The following is a 21,405-nucleotide window of genomic DNA, read 5'->3' as shown; positions in this document are numbered from 1 at the left end:
GCAGTGAAAGGAACTGCGGAAATGCAGCTAAAGGCAGCGGCACTCAGGGTACAACAAATTACTTCGGGTACAATGAAATGCTATCATTGTGGAAAGACAACACACGACCAGAACCAATGCTGGTTTAAAAACCAAGAATGTAGGAAATGTGGCAAGCTTGGTCACATAGCTAAGGTATGCCGGTCAGGAAAGAAGACCAACAATAATGAGTCACCACAAAAGTGGTACAGAAAGGTACATGAGGTGACTAGGAAGAGTCCGGAGGAACAGAAGTCGGACTCACACTCCAACCGCAAAGGACTGGATAGTTTGACAATTCACAATGTGTGTAATGAAGCTGACCGACAAACTATCTGGATCACACTACAGATTGCAAAAGTGCAAGTGAAAATGGAAGTGGACACCGGATTGGTGCTGACGGTCATGAATAAGCATGACTATAAAAAGTTATTCAAGCATATTCCACTACGGGATACGGAACTAGTACTACAGACATACACGGGGCACAAAGTATTCCCCATCGGAAAGATAGAAGTCAAGGTGAGATACAAGGATAAAGATTACCAAAGGATGGACCTGTATGTGCTGCCCAAGGGAGGTCCACCACTTCTGGGACGGGAGTGGATCCGGAAAATAAAGATAGACTGGCATTCACTAAACACCATGACGGTGGATTCCGGAAAGGAAGATGTCAAACCTGAACGGTTGTCCAGAATATTGGACGAAGCTAAAGAGGTATTCCAGCAAGGACTGGGAACACTGCGAGGAATTAAAGCAAAGGTTAAGATTGCAGAACATGCAAGCCCAAAATTTTTCAAAGCCAGATCGGTACCTTATGCGATACGACCAGCTGTGGAGGCAGAACTGGAAGAACTTGAACGATCAGGGGTACTGACAAAAGTGGACTGGAGTGAGTGGGCCAATCCCATTGTTCCTGTCATGAAGTCTTCACCAAGTAATAAGCCAGGGGGACCGGGGAAGGTCCGCATCTGCGGAGACTTCAAGATCACAGTGAATCCGGTGCTTCACACGGTACAATACCCGCTTCCGCGGATTGAAGATATCTTTGCTTCGTTGGCTGGAGGGAAACACTTCACCAAGATAGACCTGGCTCAGGCATACTTACAAATGGAAGTCGAGGAAGAGTCACGCCAGTGCCTCACCATCAACACACACAGAGGATTGTATCGTTATAATAGACTGGTTTTTGGGGTAGCTTCGGCTCCAGCAATTTGGCAGAGGGCCATGGAGCAGGTATTACAAGGAATTCCAAGCATGCAGTGCTACTTAGACGATATCCTAATTACGGGAGAAGACGAGGAAGAACACCTCACAAATTTGAAACTGGTGCTCACCAGGTTGAAGGAATATGGCCTTCGAGTTAATCGCAAGAAGTGTGAGTTTTTCCAAAAACGGATCTCGTACTGAGGTCATGTCATTGACCGAGAGGGGCTGCACAAGTCACCTGACAAGATAGAAGCTGTCGTGAAGGCCCCCGCTCCAGAAAACGTATCACAGTTAAGACCATTCTTGGGGTTGATTAATTATTATCACAAGTTTCTGCCAAATCTATCCACGGTGCTGCATCCGCTGAATGCTCTGTTGCGGAAAGAAATACCATGGAAGTGGAGTGAGGAATGTAAAAAGGCTTTTCGCAGAAGCAAGGAGTTGATTACCTCTGAAGAAGTGTTGGCTCATTTCAACCCAACGTTACCCCTTCGTCTAGCTTGTGATGCTTCCCCTTATGGAATTGGAGCAGTACTTTCACATAAGTTACCAAATGGCTCGGAAAGGCCAGTGGCATTCGCGTCCCGATCATTGACCTCCGCTGAGCGAAATTATGCTCAAATAGATAGGGAGGCCCTCAGCCTTGTGTGGGGCGTGAAGAAATTCAATCATTACCTGCAAGGTAAGAAGTTCACATTACTGACAGACCACCAGCCGTTGGTGTCCATATTCAACCCAAACAAGACCGTTTCCACCATGACAGCACAAAGGTTACAAAGGTGGTCCGTGTTACTTGGGGCACACCAATATGACATCGAATACAAAAGGTCCAAACAGCATGGAAATGCTGATGGGTTATCGCGCTTGCCGTTGCCGATAGTAGAAGAAGCGACTACATTGGACCCGGTAGAGATGTTCCACTCATCCATAGTGGAGTGTCTACCAATAATAAATTCGATGATCGAAAACAAAACAAGAAATGACCCGACTCTTTCACGAGTCTATGATTTAACGGTGGAGGGATGGCCAGCACAGGGCGAATCAACACTGCAAGCATTTTCACAGAGGAAAGAACAGCTGTCAGTGTGTAGAGGAACCCTGATGTGTGGATCTGGAGTGGTGATTCCACCCAAACTTCAAAAGAAGGTGTTAAAGGAGCTGCACGAGGGACATCTGGGTGGAGTGAAGATGAAGAACCTAGCAAGAGCGTTTGTATGGTGGCCAGGCATCGATGTAGACATCGAAGAAATCACTAAGAACTGCCTAGGATGTCAGAAGGTTCAGAACGCGCCACCACAGGCTCCGCTGCATCCATGGGAGTGGCACTCATCTCCTTGGCAAAGGGTACACATCGACTTTGCTGGTCCATTTATGGACTCAATGTTCCTAATAGCGGTGGATGCACACTCCAAGTGGCCGGAGGTAATAAAGATGACCACCACCACCACGGAAAAAACCATCACAGTGTTAGGGACTATGTTTGCTAGGAATGGCCTGCCGGAACAGATCTGTTCTGATAATGGACCGCAATTTGTGTCCGAAGAATTCAAGAAATTCTTAAAGAGCAATGGGGTTAAGCACTACACGTCAGCCCCATACCATCCCGCCTCCAATGGATTGGCTGAAAGGTTTGTCCAGACCTTCAAGAAGGCCATCAAGGCCATGGGTAATGAAGACATTAATTTACCACATAAGGTGGATAGCTTCTTGTTGGCATACAGGAATGCAACACATGCGGTCACAAATCAAACTCCCGCCATGATGTTTTTTAATAGACGACTAAGATGCCGGCCGGATTTGCTCAAGCCAAATGTCAGAAGGGACGTAGAGAACCGGCAATTCCAGGGCATGAATGAAAGGGCCACTAGATCTTTTCAGGTAGGTCAACAAGTTTTGGCCCGGGACTACCGTACCGAGAAATGGCAGCCTGGATCTATTGGAAAAAGGCTAGGGCCGTTGATGTATATTGTGGATCTTGGGGACAGTATAATAAGGCGCCATTTTGACCAGATCATAGGGTCAGCCACAACTGGCCAACCTACTTCACCACCTTACCCGGTTACTGTTGAAACCGAGATACCCAGAACACCTACCTCCGATCTTGTAATACTGGAATCAGAGGAACCTGACACTGTCTTTCAAGCCGAATCGACTTTGTCAGAAGCACCTACTACCCCGCCAGGAATGACGACACCACTGAGGCGTTATCCGGACAGAGTCCGGAAACCTCCAGAGAGACTGAATCTGTGAACTGTCTTGCATAAAGTTGTATATATGTTATACTGTATGTTTAATGGGAAATACGTATGTTGTAAGCTAAAAAGGGAGGATTGTAGTGTATGTAACCATCTACCTTTAAGAGACTATGTATGTAACCGTTCACCTTTAAGAGAACTATTTTAGATGTGGCACTACTTGTTTGGCTTCTGTATACGGTAATACCGACGGTGACCACAGCCGTATATAAGTGCTGTGGCATGACTTATTGGGCAGATTCCCCCTGACCTTCGAATAGTAAAGTCCTGTTGTATGTTACTCCTGAAGTCTGTGTCGTAATTAACTGCACAACCCATAGACTTTACACCCTGTCCCTGCTTTCTCCCCATATCCCTTGATCCCTTTAGCCATAAGAAATATATCCAACTCCCTTTTGAATATATTTAATGAATTGGCCTCTACTGCCTTCTGTGGTAGAGAATTCCACAGGTTCACCAATCTCTGGGTGAAGAAATTCCTCCTCATCTCAGTCCTAAATGGGTTACCCCTTATCCTTAGACTGTGACCCCTGGTTCTGGACTCCCCCACCATCGGGAATATCCATCCTGCATCTAGTCTGTCCAGTCCTGTCAGAATTTTATAAGTTTCAATGAGATCCCCTCTCATTCTTCTATATTCCAGCGAGTATAAGCCCAATCAACCCAATCTCTCCTCATACATCATTCCTGCCATCCCAGGTATCAGCCTGGTGAATCTTCGCTGAACTCCTTCCATGGCAAGAACAACCTTCCTCAGATAAGGCGACCAAAACTACACACAATACTCAAGATGTGGTCTCACCAAGGCCCTGTACAACTGCTGCAAGACATCGTTGTTCTTGTACTCAAACACTCTCGCTACGAAGGCCAACATGCCATTTGCCTTCTTAACTGCCTGCTGCACCTGCATGCTTACCTTCAGCGACTGCTGCACAAGGGCACCCAGGCCTCGTTGCACTTCCCCTTCTCCCAACCTATTGCCATTCAGATAATATTCTGCCTTCCTGTTTTTGACACCAAAGTGGATAACCTCGCATTTATCCACGTTATATTGCATCTGCCACGCTTCTGCCCAATCACCTATCCTGTCCAAATCATCCTGGAGTTTTTCGGCATCCTCCTCACAGCACACACGCCCACCCAGCTTTGTGTTGTCTGCAAACTTGGAGATATTGGCCCAGAAATTCGGGTCCCAACACGTGAGTACGCACGGGGTACTCACGCGTGGACCCGATGGAAGTGCCGGTTACTTGCATGCACTGCGCATGCGCGGGAAACCGGCACTTCCGTTCCTCTGAACGAAGGGGTTCAGAGTTCGAACGCGTGCGCGCGGGAGTCTGCGCGTGCGCTTTGAACTTACGTTTTTTTTACAGGTTTTTCCGTGAGGGTTAGTCTTTAGATTTTAGAAATGTAAAAATCGGCATAAGGCCTGCATTTTAAAAGGTAAGTGGTCAATTAATTAAAATTAAAACATTTTTTCCACAGGTTTATTATTTTTAAATACTTTAAAGCAAGGTAAGTTTATATTTAGCCCAGTTTTTTTATAAAATTATTTTTTTCAAAAATTTAAATTATTGTTTAAAATAGTTATTTAATGTAATTTATAGTTTATTTAAAAAGTGTGATTTAAAAAAAAAATTATTTGAAGGTTTACTGTTATTTTGGGACCCGTATATTCATAAGTTTAGACAGGTCTTCCTGTCAATCTTATGAATGGGCTTTTCCCTCCTCTGATTGGCTGCCCATGGCTCACGTGATCCCAGGGGACCCATCGCACTAACTACGCCCCTGGGACACACAAGCACAGCGCGCCGGGAGTTGGAGCAGGCCCTGGAGCGGAATTCCACAGGAGCCCAGAGCTCAACTGACGGTGCGCAAGGTAGCCCGCGACCCGAATTTCTGGGCCATTACATCTAGTTCCCTTGTCTAGATCATTAATATATATTGTGAATAGCTGGGGTCCAAGGACCGATCCCTGCGGTACCCCACTACTCACTGCATGCCACTCGGAAAAAGACCCGTTTATTCCAACTCTTTGCTTTCTGTCTGCCAACCAGTTCTCTATCCAAGTCAATACCTTGCCCCCAATCCCATGTGCCTTAACTTTACACGCGAATCTCTTAAGCGGGACCTTATCGAAAGCCTTTTGAAAGTCCAAATACACCACATCCACTGGTTCTCCCTTATCTATTTTACCAGTTACATCCTCAAAAAATTCCAATAGATTAGTCAAGCACGATTTACCTTTTGTAAATCCATGTTGACTTTGTCCCATCCTGTCACTGTTTTCCAAGTGCTCTGCTATTACATCTTTTATAATGGACTCTAGCATTTTCCCCACTACTGATGTCAGGCTTACCGGTCTATAATTCCCCGTTTTCTCTCTACCACCTTTTTTGAATAGTGGGGTAATTTTAGCTACCCTCCAATCCATGGGTACTGTTCCAGATTCCATCGAATGTTGGAAGATGATCAGCAATGCATCTACTATTTCTAGGGCCACTTCCTTAAGTACCCTAGGATGTAGATTATCAGGCCCTGGGGATTTATCGGCCTTCAATCCCATCAATTTCCCTAACACCATTTCCCTACAAATACTGATTTCTTTCAGTTCCTCCCTTTCATCAGACCCTATGTTCCCTGACATCTCTGGGAGGTTATTTGTGTCCTCCTTTGTGAAGGCAGAACCAAAATATGTATTTAGTTGGTCTGCCATTTCTTTGTTCCCCATTATAAATTCCCCTGATTCTGACTGCAAGGGACCTGCGCTTGACCTCACAAAACATTTTCTCTTCACATATCTATAAAAGCTTTTACAGTCAGTTTTTATGTTCCCTGAAATCTTACTCTCATATTCTATTTTCCCCTGCTTAATTAGTCCCTTTGTCCTCCTTTGTTGAATCCTAAACTGTTCCCAATCCTCAGGTTTACTGCTTTTTCTGCCCAATTTATATGTCCTCTCCTTGGATCATATGCTGTTCCTAATTTCCCTTGTTAGCCACGGTTGAGTCACCGTTTTTGTTTTATTTTTATGCCAAACTGGGATGAACAAATTCTGTAGTTCATCCATGTGGTCTTTGAATGTTTGCCATTGCCTATCCACCGTCAACCCTTTGAGTGACATTCCCCAATCAATCCTACCCAACTCGCGCCTCATACCATCATAGTTTCCTTTATTTAAATTCAGGATCCTAGTCTCTGAGTCAACTACTTCACTCTCCATCTTAATGAAGAATTCTATCATGTTATGATCGCTCCGACCCAAGGGGCCTTGTACAACAAGATTGCTAATTAATCCTTTCTCATTACGTAATACCCAGTCTAAGATGGCTGGTTGGTTCCTTGACATATTGGTCCAGGAAACCATCCGATAAACACGCCAGGAATTCCTCCTCCACAGTATTGTTACTAATTTGGTTAGCCCAATCTATATGTAGATTAAAGTCACCCATGATAACTGCTGTGCACTTATTGCACACTTCTCTAATTTCCCTTTTAATGCCATCCCCAACCTCAGCCCCTCGTGCCTATTATGCAGGATTAGGATGAGGCCATTCAGCCCCTCGAGCCTGTTACACAGGAACAGGAGGAGGCCATTCAGCCCCTCAAGCATGTTACACAGGAACAGGAGGAGGCCATTCAGCTACTGTAGACTGTTACACAGGAACAGAAGGAGCTGAATGGCTTCCACCTGCTGCTTTATGTCAGGCGGGAATGGGCTGAATGGCCTCCTCCTGTTCCTGTGTAACAGTCTCGAGGGGCTGAATGGCCTCCTCCTGTTCCTGTGTAAGCGCTCGAGGGGCCGAATGGCCTCCTCCTGTTCCTGTGTAAGAGGCTCGAGGGGCTGAATGGCCTCCTCCTGTTCCTTTGTAACAGGCTCGAGGGGCTGAAAGGCCTCCTCCTGTTCCTGTGTAACAGGCTCGAGGGGCTGAAAGGCCTCCTCCTGTTCCTGTGTAAGAGGCTCAAGGGGCTGAATGGCCTCCTCCAGTTCCTGTGTAAGAGGCTCAAGGGGCTGAATGGTCTCCTCCTGTTCCTGTGTAAGAGGCTCAAGGGGCTGAATGGTCTCCTCCTGTTCCAATGTAACATTCTACCGCAGCTGAATGGTCTCCTCCTATTCCTGTGTAAGAGGCTCGAGGGGCTGAATGGCCTCCTCCAGTTCCCATATAAAAGGCTCGAGGGGCTGAATGGCCTCCTCCTGCTCCCATGTAACAGGCCCGAGGGGGAAGAATGGACTCCTCCCGTTCCTGTGTAGCAGGCTCGAGTGGCTGAATGGCCTCCCCTTGTTCCTGTGTAAGCGGCTCCAGGTACTAAATGGACCCCTCCTGTTCCTGTGATGCAGGCTCGAGTGGCTAAATGAGCTCCTTCTGTTCCTGTGTAACAGTCTACAGTAGCTGAATGGCCTCCTCCATTTCCTGTGTAAGAGGCTCGAGGGGCTGAATGGCCTCCTCCTGTTCCTGTGTAATGGGCTCGAGAGCCTGAATGGCCTCCTCCTGTTCCTGTGTAAGAGGCACAAAGGGCTGAATGGCTTCCTCCTGTTCCTGTGTAAGAGGCTCGAGGGGCTGAATGTCCTCCTCCTGTTCCTGCGTAAGAGGCTCGAGGGGCTGAATGGCCTCCTCCTGTTCCTGTGTAAGAGGTCGAGGGCCTGAATGTCCTCCTCCTGTTCCTGTGTAAGAGGCTCGAGGGGCTGAATGTCCTCCTCCTGTTCCTGCGTAAGAGGCTCGAGGGGCTGAATGGCCTCCTCCTGTTCCTGTGTAAGAGGTCGAGGGCCTGAATGTCCTCCTCCTGTTCCTGTGTAAGAGGCACGAGGGGTTGAATGGCCTCCTCCTGTTGCTTTGTAAGGGACTCGAGGGGCTAAATGACCTCCTTCTGTTCCTGTGTAACAGGTTACTGGAGCTGACTGGCCTCCTCCTGTTCCTTGTCTAATAGGCACGAGTGGCTTAATGGCCTCCTCCTGTTCCTGTGTAACAGGCTTGAGGGGCTTAATGGCCTCCTCCTGTTCCTGTGTAACAGACTCGAGGGGCTGAATGGCCTCCTCCTGTTCCGTGTAACAGGCTTGAGGGGCTGAATGGCCTCCTCCTGTTCCTGTGTAACAGACTCGAGGGGATGAATGGCCTCCTCCTGTTCCTGTGTAACAGGCTCGAGGGGCAGAATGGTCTCCTCCTGTTCCTGTGTAACAGACTCGAGGGGCTGAATGGTCTCCTCCTGTTCCGGTGTAACAGTCCTGAGGGGCTGAATGGCCTCCACCTGTTCCAGTGTAACAGGCTCGAGGGGCTGAATGGCTTCCTCCTGTTCTTGTGTAATATTTGTACGATTTGGACAGGTTGGGTGATTGGGCAGAAACATGGCAAATGTACTATAATGTGGATAAATGTGAGGTTATCCACTTTGGTGGCAAAAACAGGAAGGCAGATTTTTTTTTGAATGGCAATAGATTGGGAGAAGGGGAAGTGCAAAGAGACCTGGGTGCTCTTGTGCACCAGTCGCTGAAGGTAAGCTTGCAGGTGCAGCAGGTGGTTAAGAAGGCAAATGGTTTGTTGGCCTTCGTAGCGAGAGGGTTCGAGTACAGGAACAATGATGTCTTGCTGCAGTTGTACAGGGCCTTGGTGAGACCGCACCTTGAGTATTGTGTGCAGTTTTGCTCGTCTTATCTGAGGAAGGACGTTCTTGCCATGGAAGGAGTGCAGTGAAGATTCACCAGGCTGATACCTGGGATGGCAGGAATGACGTATGAGGAGAGATTGTGTCGATTAGGCTTATACTCATTGGAGTTTAGAAGATTGACAGGGGATCTCATCGAAACCTATAAAGTTCTGTCAGGCCTGGACAGACTAGATGCAGGAAGGATGTTCCTGATGGTCGGGGAGTCCAGAACCAGGGGTCACAGTCTAAGGATAAGGGGTAAGCCATTTAGGACTGAAATGAGGAGGAATTTCTTCACCCAGAGAGTGGTGAACCTGTGGAATTCTCTGCCACAGAGGGCGGTGGAGGTCAGTTCATTAAATATATTCAAGAAGGAGTTGGATATATTTCTTAAGGCTAAAGGGATCAAGGGATATGGGGAGAAAGCAGGGACAGGGTACTGAATTTGGATGATCAGCCATGATCTCGTTGAATGGTGGAGCAGGCTCGAAGGGCCGAATGGCCTACTCCTGCTCCTATCTTCTATGTTTCTATGTAATAGGCTTGAGGGACTGAATTGCCTCCTTCTTTTACTGTGTAATAGGCTCGAGTGCCTCAATGGCCTCCTCCAGTTCCTGCCTAAGTGGCTTGAGGGGCTGAATGGTCTCCTCCTGTTCCTGTATAACAGGCTCGAGGGGCTGAATGGCCTCCTCCTGTTCCTGTGTAAGAGAATCGAGGGACTGAATGTCCTCCGCCTGTTCCTGTGCAAAAGACTCGAGAGGCTGAATGGCCTCTTCCTGTTTTATGTGTAACAGGCTTGAGGGGCTGAATGGTCTCTTCCTGTTCCTGTGTAAGATGCTCAAAAAACTGAATGGCCTCCTCCTGTTCCTGTGTAACAGGCTCGAGGGGCTGAATGGCCTCCTCTTGTTCCGCTATAACAGGCTCGCGTGGCTGAATGACCTCCTCCTGTTGCTTTATATCAGGCCCGAATGGGGTGATTGGCCTCCTGCTGTTACTGAGTAAGAGGCTCAAGGTGCTGAATGGCCTCCTCTTATACCTGTGTAAAAGGCTCATTGGGCTGAAAGGCCTCCTCCTGTTCCTGTAAAAGAGGCTCAAGGGGCTGAATGGATTTCTACTGACCATTTGTAATATGCTCGAGGGGCTGAAGGGCCTCCCCGTGTACCCATGTAGCAGGCTCGAGGGGCTGAATGGCCTCCTCCTGTTCGTGTGCAACAGGCTCGAGGGGCTTACTGGCCTCCTCCTGTGCCTGTGCAGCAGGCTCATGGGGCTGAATGGCCTCCTCTTGTACCTGTGTAAAAGACTCGAGGGGCTGAATGGCCTCCTCCTGTCCCTGTGTAACAGGTTTGAGAGGCTGAATGGTCTCCTCCTGTTCCTGTGTAACAGGATCGAGAGGCTGAATGGTCCTCCTGATCGTGTGTAACAGGCTCAAGTGGCTGAATATCCTCCTCCTGTTCATGTGTAACAGGCTCGAGGGGCTGAATGGCCTCCTCCTGTTCCTGTGTAACAGGTTTGAGGGGCTGAATGGCCTCCTCCTGTTCCTGTATAACAGACTCGAGGGGCTGAATGACCCCCTGCAGCTCCTGTGTAACAGTGCGAGGGGCTGCATGGTCTCCTCCTGTTCCTGTGTAACAGGCTGGAGGGTCTGAATGGCCTCCTCCTGTTCCTGTAAAAGAGGCTTGAGGGGCTAAATGGCTTCCTCCTGATCGTGTGTAACAGGCTGGAGGGGCTGAATGGCCACCTCCTGTTCCCATGTAGCAGGCTCAAGGGGTTGTAATGGACTCCGCCTGTTCCCATGTAACAGGATTGAGGGGGCTGAATGGCCTCCTCCTGTTCCTGTGAAACAGGCTCGAGGGGCTAAATGGCCTCCACCTGTTCCTGTGTAAGAGCATCAAGGGAATGAATGGTCTTCTACTGTTCCTGTCTAAGAAGCTCGAGGGGCTGAATGGCCTCCTCCTGTTGCTTTATATCAGGCTCGAGTGGTTTAATTGGCTTCCTACTTTTCCTGTGTAAGAGGTTGGAGGGGCTGAATGGTCTCCTCCTGTTCCTGTATAACAGACTCGAGGGGCTGAATGGCCACCTCTATTTCCTGTGTAACTGCTCCGAGTGGCTGAATGGTATCCTCCAGTTCCTGTGTAACAGGCTCGAGGGGCTGAATGGCCTCCTCCTGTTCCTGTGTAAGAGGCTCAAGGGAATGAATAGCCTCCTCCTGTTCCTGTGTAACAGGCTCGAGGGGCTGAATGGCCTCCTCCAGTTCCTGTGTAACAGGCTCCAGGGGCTGAATGGCCTCCTCGTGTTCCTGTGTAACAGGCATGAGGGGCTGAATGACCTCCTCCTGTTGCTTTTTATCAGGCTTGAATGGGTTAATTGGCCTCCTACTGTTCATGTGTAATAGGCTGGAGGGGCTTAATGGCCTCCTCCTATTCCTGTGTAACAGACTCAAGGGCCTGAAGGCCTCCTCCTGTTCCAGTGTAACAGGCATAGGGGCTGAATGGTTTCTTCCTGTTCCTGTGTAAGACGCTTGAGGGACTGAATGGCCTCCTCCTGTTCCTGTGTAACCGGCTCAAAGGGCTGAATGGCCTCCTACTGTTCTTGTGTAACAGGCTCGAGGGACTGAATGGCCTCCACCTGTTCCTGTGTAAGCAGTTGGAGGGGCTGAATGGCTTCCTCCAGTTCCGGTGTAACAGGCATGAGGGGCTGAATGACCTCCTCCTGTTGCTTTTTATCAGGCTTGAATGGGTTAATTGGCCTCCTACTGTTCCTGTGTATGAGGTTGGAGGGGCTGAATGGCCTCCTCCTGTGCCCATGCAGCAGATTCGAGGGGTTAAATGGCCTCCTCCTATTCCTGTGTAACAGGCTCAAGGGCCTGAAGGCCTCCTCCTGTTCCAGTGTAACAGGCTTAGGGGCTGAATGGTTTCTTCCTGTTGCTGTGAAAGACGCTTGAGGGGCTGAATGGCCTCCTCCAGTTCCAGTGTAACAGGCTCGTGGGGTTGAATGGCCTCCTCCTGTTCCTGTGTAACAGGATCAAGGGGCTGAATGGTCTTCCTGTTCCTGTTCAACAGGCTTGAGGGGCTGAATGGCCTCCTCCTGTTCCTGTATAACAGGCTCAAGGGGGTCGAATGACCTCCTTCTGTTCCTGTGTAAGAGAGTCAAGGGACTGAATGGCCTCCTCCTGTTCCTGTGTAACATGCTCGAGTGGCTGAATGGCCTCCTGCTGTTCCTGTGTAAGAGGCTCGAGGGGGCTCAATGGCCTCCTCCTGTTCCTGTGTAACTGGCTCGAGGGGTTAAATGACCTACTCCTGTTCCTGTGTAACTGTCTCGAGGGGCTAAATGACCTACTCCTGTTCCTGTATGACAGGATCAAGGGGCTGAATGGCCTCCTCTATTTCCTGTGTAACTGGCCTGAGTGGCTGAATGGTATCCTCCTGTTCCTGTGCAACAGGCTCGAGGGGCTGAATGGCCTCCTCCTGGGCCTGTGTAACAGGCTCGAGGTGCTGAATGGCCTCCTCTAGTTCCTTTGTAGCAGGGTCGAGGGGCTAAATGGCCTTGTCCTGTTCCTGTGTAACAGGCTCAAGGGGCTGAATGGCCGACTCCTGTTACTGTGTAAGAGGCTCAAGGGAATGATTGGCCCCCCCTCATGTTTTATGTGTAAGAGGCTTGAGGGGCTGAATGGCACCCTCATCTGTCTGCTTAAGAGGCTCAATGTTTGATTGGTCTCCTCCTGTTCCTCTGTAAAGGTTCAAGGGGCTGAATGGCCTCCTCCAGTTCCAGTGTTACAGGCTCGAGGGGCTGAATGGCCTCCACCTGTTCCTGTGTAACAGGTTTAAGGGGCTGAATGGCCTCCTCCTGTTCCTGTGTAACAGGCTCAAGGGGCTGAATGGCCTCCTCATGCTCCTGTATATCATACTTGCGGGGCTGAATGGCCTCCTCCTGTTTCTGTGTAACAGGCTCGAGGGGCTGAATGGCCTCCTCCTGTTCCTGTATAACATACTTGAGGGGCTGAATGACCTCCTCCTGTTCCTGTATAACAGACCCAAAGGGCTGAATGGCCTCCTCCTGTTCCTGTGCAACAGGCACGAGTGGCTGAAAGGCCTCCTCCTGTTCCTGTATAACATACTTGAGGGGCTGAATGGCCTCCTCTATTTCCTGTGTAACTGGCCCGAGTGGCAGAATGGTATCCTCCTGTTCCTGTGTAACAGGCTCGAGGGGCTAAATGGCCTACTCCTATTCCTGTGCAAGGGAAATTAGGGATAGCATAAGGTCCAAGGAGAGGGCATATAAATTGGCCAGAAAAAGCAATAATCCTGAGGATTGGGAGCAGTTTAGGATTCAACAAAGGAGGACAAAGGGATTAATTAAGAAAGGGAAAATAGAATATAAGAGTAAGCTTGCAGAGAACATAAAAACTGACTGTAAAAGCTTTTATAGACATGTGAAGAGAAAAAGATTGGTGAAGTCAAGCGTAGGACCCTTGCAGTCAGAATCGGGGGAATTTATAATGGGGAACAAAGAAATGGCAGACCAACTAAATACATATTTTGGTTCTGTCTTCAAAAAGGAGGACACAAATAACCTCCCAGAGAGGCCGGGGAACATAGGGTCTGATGAAAGGGTGGAACTGAAAGAAATCAGTATTTGTAGGGAAATGGCGTTAGGAAAATTGATGGGACTGAAGGCCGATAAATCCCCAGGGCCTGATAATCTACATCCCAGGGTACTTATGGAAGTGGCCCTAGAAATAGTAGATGCATTGCTGGTCATCTTCCAGAACTCGATAGACTCTGGAACGGTACCCATGGATTGGCGGGTAGCTAATGTTAACCCACTATTCAAAAAAGGTGGTAGAGAAAAGGCGGGGAATTATAGATCGGTAAGCTTGACATCGGTAGTGGGGAAAATGCTAGAGTCCATTATAAAAGATGTAATAGCAGAGCACTTGGAAAGCAGTGACTGGATCGGACAAAGTCAACATGGATTTACAAAAGGTAAATCATGCTTGACTAATCTACTGGAATTTTTTGAGGATGTAACTGGTAAAATGGATAAGGGAGAACCAGTGGATGTGGTGTATTTGGACATTCAGAAGGCTTTTGATAAGGTCCCGTGTGGTGTATGTAACCTGTACCATCTTAAGAGACTACCTTAAGGTGATGGACTACTTTCTCTTGGCTACTGTATACTGTAGTACCGGTGGTGACCACACCGGTATATAAACTCTGTGTAGCAATTTGTAAGGCAGTTCAGCCTGATCTTCAGTTAAGTAAAGACCTGTTTAAGTTTTTCCTGTTGTCTGTGTCCAGTGATTTAAAATAAGTGTATCTGGGAAACACAGACTCAACAGTGGTGACGAGTCGATCTTACCCAGCGGCAGTTACATCCAAGGCAGCTTTGTCCCCAGAACGGGCGTCGAGAAGGGGCATCCGCCCTCATCATTCTGCTGAGCACCGTATTCGCACGGGAGGCATCGAGAACCCGGGTTGGAATTGCTGACCATGAAGTCTACCATCAGCGACAGGCAGTGATCATCCCTTCTTCCACGGTGGTGGGTAAGCCGATCAGCGACACGGGCAGAAAGTTGGCCGCGTTGTCAGTGGAGAAGGGTAGGGAGACCGAAGGAAAAGGGCGGAGAACACGACCGCAGCCGGTAAAAGGGCCGGGCTGCAATCGGAACAGAGACGCGCAGCAATAAGGGAAGCGTTAATGCCCACGAGGACCGCGGGGGAACAAAAGCAACAGCGTCGGGGAAATTAAGGACCGCTGGGAGGCGAGAACGGCAACAGCGCGGTAATCGCCATTGTAGCCAGCGGGGGAAAAGAGCAGCAGCGTCGGGGGAAATTAAGGACCGCTGGGAGGCGAGAACGGCAACAGCGCGGTAATCGCCATTGTAGACAGCAGGGGAAGAAGACAAGTGCGGGAAGCCGCCATTTTAGTCGGCGGGGGAAGAAGACAAGTGCGGGAAAAGATGCCAAGCGCAGGAAGCCGCCATTTTGGAAAAATAAAATATTTAAAGAAACTCACAAGGATGCCTAAAAACGGTAACATCACGGCTTTTGATAGCGATGTCGAAGACTGGGCCACTTATGTGGAACGCATTGAAGTTTATTGTACAGCAAATGATGTACCGGATGATAAGAAAGCACTAACCCTATTAAACTCGATGGGTGCGAAGACGTACGGGTTATTAAGGCAGCTTGTAACACCAGATAAACCGGTAGGAAAGAGTTTCGCGAATATTGTTACTACCCTGCAAGAGCATTTAAACCCCACGCCGCTGCTGATAGCGGAACGATTTAAATTTTACAGAAGAATGCAGCTGAAAGAGGAAAGCAATGCTGAATTCTTAATTGAACTGCGCAAGCTATCAAAGTACTGTCAGTTCGGTATGGGACTAGCAGATGCTCTGAGAGATAAGTTTGTGTGTGGACTACTAAAAGAAGGAACTCAGAAGTGACTGCTAGAGGAAAAGGACCTTACGCTAGACAAGGCTGTCACCATTGCAGCATCGCATGAGGCAGCAGCACGAGGCACCGCGGAAATGCAGCAAAGGCCATCGGAATTCAGCACCAATGAAATGGCATTGGGTGCAGCAAAGTGCTATCGTTGCGGAAGGACAACGCATGATCAGAACCAGTGCTGGTTCAAAAATAAAGAATGCAGGAAATGTGGCAAACTCAGTCACATAGCGAAAGTATGCCGGTCAGGAAAGGAGACCAGCAACAAAAAGTCACCGCAGGAGAAGTACAAAAAAGTACACAAGGTGACAGAGAACAGTTCGGATGAACAGAAGATGGATTCAGACTCCAGCAGTAAGGAACTGGGTTGTCTAAGAATACATAATGTGGGTAACACAGCAGACCACCAAACTATCTGGGTCACACTTCAGATAGCAGGAGTCCAAGTGAAGATGGAATTGGACACTGGATCGGCATTGACGGTCATGAATAAGCAAGATTACAAAAGGTTATTCGCACACATTCCCCTAAGGGATACGGAGATTGTATTGAAAACATACACGGGGCAAAGAGTATACCCCATCGGAAAGATAAAAGTAAAGGTGGTCCACAAGGGTAAAGAAAGCCAAGGAATGGACTTGTATGTGTTACCTGAGGGAGGTCCCCCACTACTGGGACGAGAATGGATCAGGAGAATAAATATGGACTGGCATTCCTTAAAAGCACTAACTGTAGATTCCGATAAAAAGGACGACGTCAAACCTAAACGACTGTCCAGAATATTGGACGATGCTAAGGAGGTGTTCCAACAGGGACTGGGAACACTGAAAGGAATTACGGCAAACATCAAGGTTGAAGAACATGCAAACCCGAAATTTTTCAAAGCCAGACCGGTACCTTATGCGATACGACCTGCTGTGGAAGCAGAGCTGGAAGGGCTAGAACGTTCAGGAGTACTGTCAAAGGTGGACTGGAGCAAATGGGCCACGCCCATTGTCCCCGTCATGAAGCGTTCATTGAGCAACAAGCCGGGGGAACCGGGGAAGGTTCGCATCAGTGGCAATTTCAAGATCACTGTTAATCCGGTTCTTCACACGGTGCAATATCCGCTTCCACGGATTGAAGATATCTTTGCTTCATTGTCTGGTGGGAAACACTTCACCAAGATAGACCTGGCGCAGGCGTACTTACAGATGGAAGTTGATGAAGCGTCACGCCAGTATCTCACGATCAACACGCATAAGGGCTTATATCAGTATAATGGACTGGTTTTTGGAGTGGCATCGGCTCCAGCGATTTGCCAAAGGGCCATGGAGCAGGTATTACAGGGAATTCCAGGCACACAATGCTACCTGGACGACATTCTGATTACAGGAGATGATGATGAGGAACACCTTGCAAATTTGGAGCAGGTGCTCACCAGATTGAAAGAATATGGACTTCGAGTTAATCGCCAGAAATGTGAGTTCTTTCAGAAGTGAATCTCGTACCGTGGTCACGTAATTGACCAGGAGGGGCTTCATAAGTCACCTGACAAGATCGAAGCTGTTGTGAAGGCTCCCGCTCCGGAAAATGTATCCCAGTTGAGGTCGTTCCTAGGGTTGATTAACTATTACCATAAGTTTCTTTCAAATTTATCCACGGTGCTACACCCGCTGAACGCTCTTTTGCAAAAGGGAGTGCCATGGAAGTGGAGCGAGGACTGTAAGCGGGCTTTTCACAAAAGCAAGGCACTGATCACCTCTAAGGAAGTGTTGGCTCACTTTAACCCAACGCTGCCTATTCGTTTAGCTTGTGATGCTTCTCCATATGGTATTGGGGCAGTGCTCTCACATAAGCTGCCAAATGGCTTGGAAAGGCCAGTCGCGTTCGCATCCAGATCATTGACCTCCGCTGAGCGCAACTATGCTCAGATAGATAGGGAGGCTCCCAGCCTCGTGTGGGGAGTTAAAAAATTTAATCATTACCTGCAAGGCCAAAAGTTTACGCTGCTGACAGACCACCAGCCGTTGGTTTCCATTTTTAACCCGAAGAAGGGTGTTTCGGTGAGGACAGCGCAGAGGCTCCAGAGATTGTCCCTTTTCCTAGGGGCACATCAATATGAGATCGAATTCAAAGGTACAAAGCAACATGGTAATGCTGATGGGCTGTCGTGCCTGCCACCACCTACAGCGGAAGAGGCACTGACAGTTGACCCTGTTGAGTTTTTTCACTCGACCATCATCGAGTGTTTACCAGTCACCAATGCGAGTATTGAGAGAGAGACCAGGAACGACCCGCCACTGTCTCGGGTCTACGAATTGACAGTGAAGGGATGGCCAGCACATGGTGAACCACTGTTACCGGCATTCTCAGCCAGACGAGAACAGCTGTCCGTCTGTCAAGGAACATTGATGTATGGAACAAGGGTGATTATTCCTCCTAAATTAAGGGAGAGAGTTCTAAAGGAACTACATGAAGGTCATCTGGGGGGAGTCAAGATGAAAAGCCTTGCTAGGGCTTATGTGTGGTGGCCAGGCATCGACAAACAAATAGAGGATCTGACTAAAAGCTGCTCAGGGTGCCAAAAAGTTCAAAATGCACCTCCAATTGCACCGCTGCATCCATGGGAATGGCCTTCAACTCCATGGCAACGTGTGCATATCGACTTTGCAGGTCCATTCATGGATTCCATGTTTTTGATAGCGGTAGACGCACATTCTAAATGGCCAGAAGTGATTAAGATGGCGACCACTACCTCGGAAAAGACGATCGCAGTTCTAAGGACCATATTTGCAAGAAATGGATTGCCAGAACAAATATGTTCAGACAACGGACCGCAGTTCGTGTCAGAAGAATTCCAGAAATTCATGAAGAAGAATGGGGTGAAACACTATACATCTGCCCCATATCATCCGGCTACAAATGGGTTGGCCGAGAGATTTGTACAAACGTTCAAAAAGGCGATAAAGGCCATGAGCGAAGATCATATTCCACTACAACACAAGGTGGACAATTTCCTAATGGCATATCGAAACGCTACACATGCAGTGACAAATCAAAGACCTGCCATGATGTTTTATAACAGGAGGTTGCGGTCCAGGTTGGATTTGTTAAAACCCAATGTGCATAGGGAAGTCGAAAACAAACAATTCCAGCATGTAAATAACAAGACCACTAGGAGTTTCGAAATAGGACAACCAGTGTTAGCCCGAGACTATAAGAATGATAAATGGCAATCCGGAACAATTTGTGCCAGACAAGGACCCCTGATGTACACGGTAGATATTGGTGAAAACGTAATACGACGTCATGCGGACCAACTTGTGGAATCGAGAACAAGGGTCGAACCAATGTCTACGGCAGAGACACCAGTGGAAGAAGTTATTGAACCTGAAGCATCGACCTCAGACGCGAACGTACATGATGATGTCCAATCCATAAGAGATCAATTCGATGAATCACCCCAGCAACGAGAATCAGAGACCCCTGAAAGGCGTTATCCAACTCGGATCAGGAGGCCTCCTCAGAGACTGAATCTTTGAACAGTTTTGTATAAAAGTTGTATATATGTTATCCATGTTATGTTTAAATTGGGGTATACACTGTTAAGCTAAAAAGGGAGGAATGGTGGTGTATGTAACCTGTACCACCTTAAGAGACTACCTTAAGGTGATGGACTACTTTCTCTTGGCTACTGTATACTGTAGTACCGGTGGTGACCACACCGGTATATAAACTCTGTGTAGCAATTTGTAAGGCAGTTCAGCCTGACCTTCAGTTAAGTAAAGACCTGTTTAAGTTTTTCCTGTTGTCTGTGTCCAGTGATTTAAAATAACTGTATCTGGGAAACACAGACTCAACATCCCGCATAAGAGATTAGCGTGCAAAATTAAGGCACATGGGATTGGGGGCAAGGTATTGACTTGGATAGAGAACTGGTTGGCGGACAGAAAGCAAAGAGTTGGAATAAACGGTTCGTTTTCCGAGTGGCAGGCAGTGACTAGTGGGGTACCGCAAGGATCAGCCCTACATCCCCAGCTGTTCACAATATATATTAATGATCTGGACGAGGGAATTGGATGTAATATCTCCAAATTTGCAGACGACACAAAGCTGGGTGGGAGGGTATGCTGTGAGGAGGATGTCGTGAAACTCCAGCACGATTTGGACAGGTTGGGTGATTGGGGAGAAACATGGTAAATGCACTATAATGTGGATAAATGTGAGGTTATACACTTTGGTGGCAAAAACAGGAAGGCAGATTATTATTTGAATGGTAATAGATTGGGAGAAGGGGAAGTGCAAAGAGACCTGGGTGTTCTTGTACACCAGTCGCTGAAGGTAAGCATGCAGGTGCAGCAGGCGGTTAAGATGGCAAATGGTATGTTGGCCTGATGCGCTATCAACAATACCAAAAGCTACGAGATGGAGTTATATGAAGTAGGCTTTTATTGACTAAGAACTAGAGCATGCCTCTGCTAGTGAATCCATCCTAAGAGCTCCCGGGGGAAGGGTGGTGAGTCATCTTTATACCCGGGCTTAGGGGTGGAGCCAGGGGCTGAGACATGCCTGGACTTGTACAGGGTTAACAGTGGTTTACCACACAGGCATGTACAGGTTAACAGTGGTTTACCACATTCACCCCTCGTTTAAAAAAGAGTCCGGCGGGGTCAAGTGTTTCAAAAGTTCGTATACGAAAGTCTCTCCGGAGGTCTTGTCTGCCGTAATGATCTTCGTGGTGACGGTTGCGGCGGTTCTTTGCCCGTGGCCGCTTCTCGCGTGGGACGGAGCACTGGCGTGTCGTCCTCTCGGGGTAGGGATGGCACCGGCATGTCGTCAGTTCATGGTAGACACCCCGGTGGTGCATCGTGGGTAGTGGTGGTGGGTGGAGGTAGTGGATGGTGATCGATGGTGTTTTGGGTGGTACCTGAGTGTGCGAGGTCTCGAATTGAGACTGTGTCCTCCCGCCCGTCAGGATACGCCACGTAGGCGTACTGTGGGTTGGCGTGGAGGAGGTGAACCTTTTCGATCAGGGGGTCCGTCTTATGGCTCCTCACGTGTTTCCTGAGCAGGACGGGTCCCGGAGACGTCAGCCATGGCGGTAGTGATGTCCCCGAGGTGGATTTCCTGGGGAAGACGAACATCTTCTCGTGAGAAGTGGCGTTTGTGGCAGTACAGAGCAGTGATCGTATGGAGTGGAGCGCATTGGGGAGGACATCTTGCCAGCGGGAGATTGGGAGGCCCTTGGATTTTAGGGCGAGCATGGCGGTCTTCCACACCGTTGCATTCTCCCTCTCTACCTGTCCGTTACCCCGGGGGTTGTAGCTGGTAGTCCTGCTCGTGGCTATGCCCTTCTCGAGCAGGTACTGGCGCAGCTCGTTGCTCATGAACGACGAGCCCCTGTCGCTGTGGATGTAATTGTGGAAGCCAAATATGGCAAACAGGTCGTGGAGGCACCTGATGACTGTGGCGCTGGTCATGTCCGGGCAGGGGATGGCGTAGCGGAAATGGGAGTACTCGTCAATAATATTGAGGAAGTACGTGTTGCGATCAGAGGAGGGAAGGGGCCCCTTGAAATCGATGCTGAGACGTTCGAAGGGGCATGTGGCTTTAATCAGGTGTGCCCTGTCTGGCCTATATAATTGCGGTTTGCATTCGGCGCAGACCTGGCAGTTCCTGGTCATGGTCCTGACCTCCTCGATGGAGTAAGGCAGGTTGTGAGCGTTAATAAAGTGGAAGAACCTGGTGACCCCCGGGTGGCAGAGATCATTGTGGAGGGTCCGTAGCCTATTGACTTGTGCGTTGGCACATGTCCCACGGGATAGGGCGTCTGGGGGCTCATTAAGTTTCCC

The 21,405-nt window shown here is 48.6% G+C and overlaps 1 pseudogene; it reads right to left on the bottom strand.

Annotated features, from left to right (window-relative positions):
• LOC147091392 (uncharacterized) overlaps positions 1–18,174 on the bottom strand; it is a 28,690-nt pseudogene extending 10,516 nt beyond the window's left edge.
• Positions 18,175–21,405: the final 3,231 nt, after the last annotated feature.

Source organism: Somniosus microcephalus, unplaced genomic scaffold (assembly GCF_052327205.1).
Source record: "Somniosus microcephalus isolate GS21.2 unplaced genomic scaffold, FLI_Smic_1.0 unresolved_chr3, whole genome shotgun sequence".
In the NCBI taxonomy this organism is placed as follows: Eukaryota; Metazoa; Chordata; class Chondrichthyes; order Squaliformes; family Somniosidae; genus Somniosus; species Somniosus microcephalus.
This window is presented reverse-complemented; position numbering and strand designations above follow the sequence as displayed.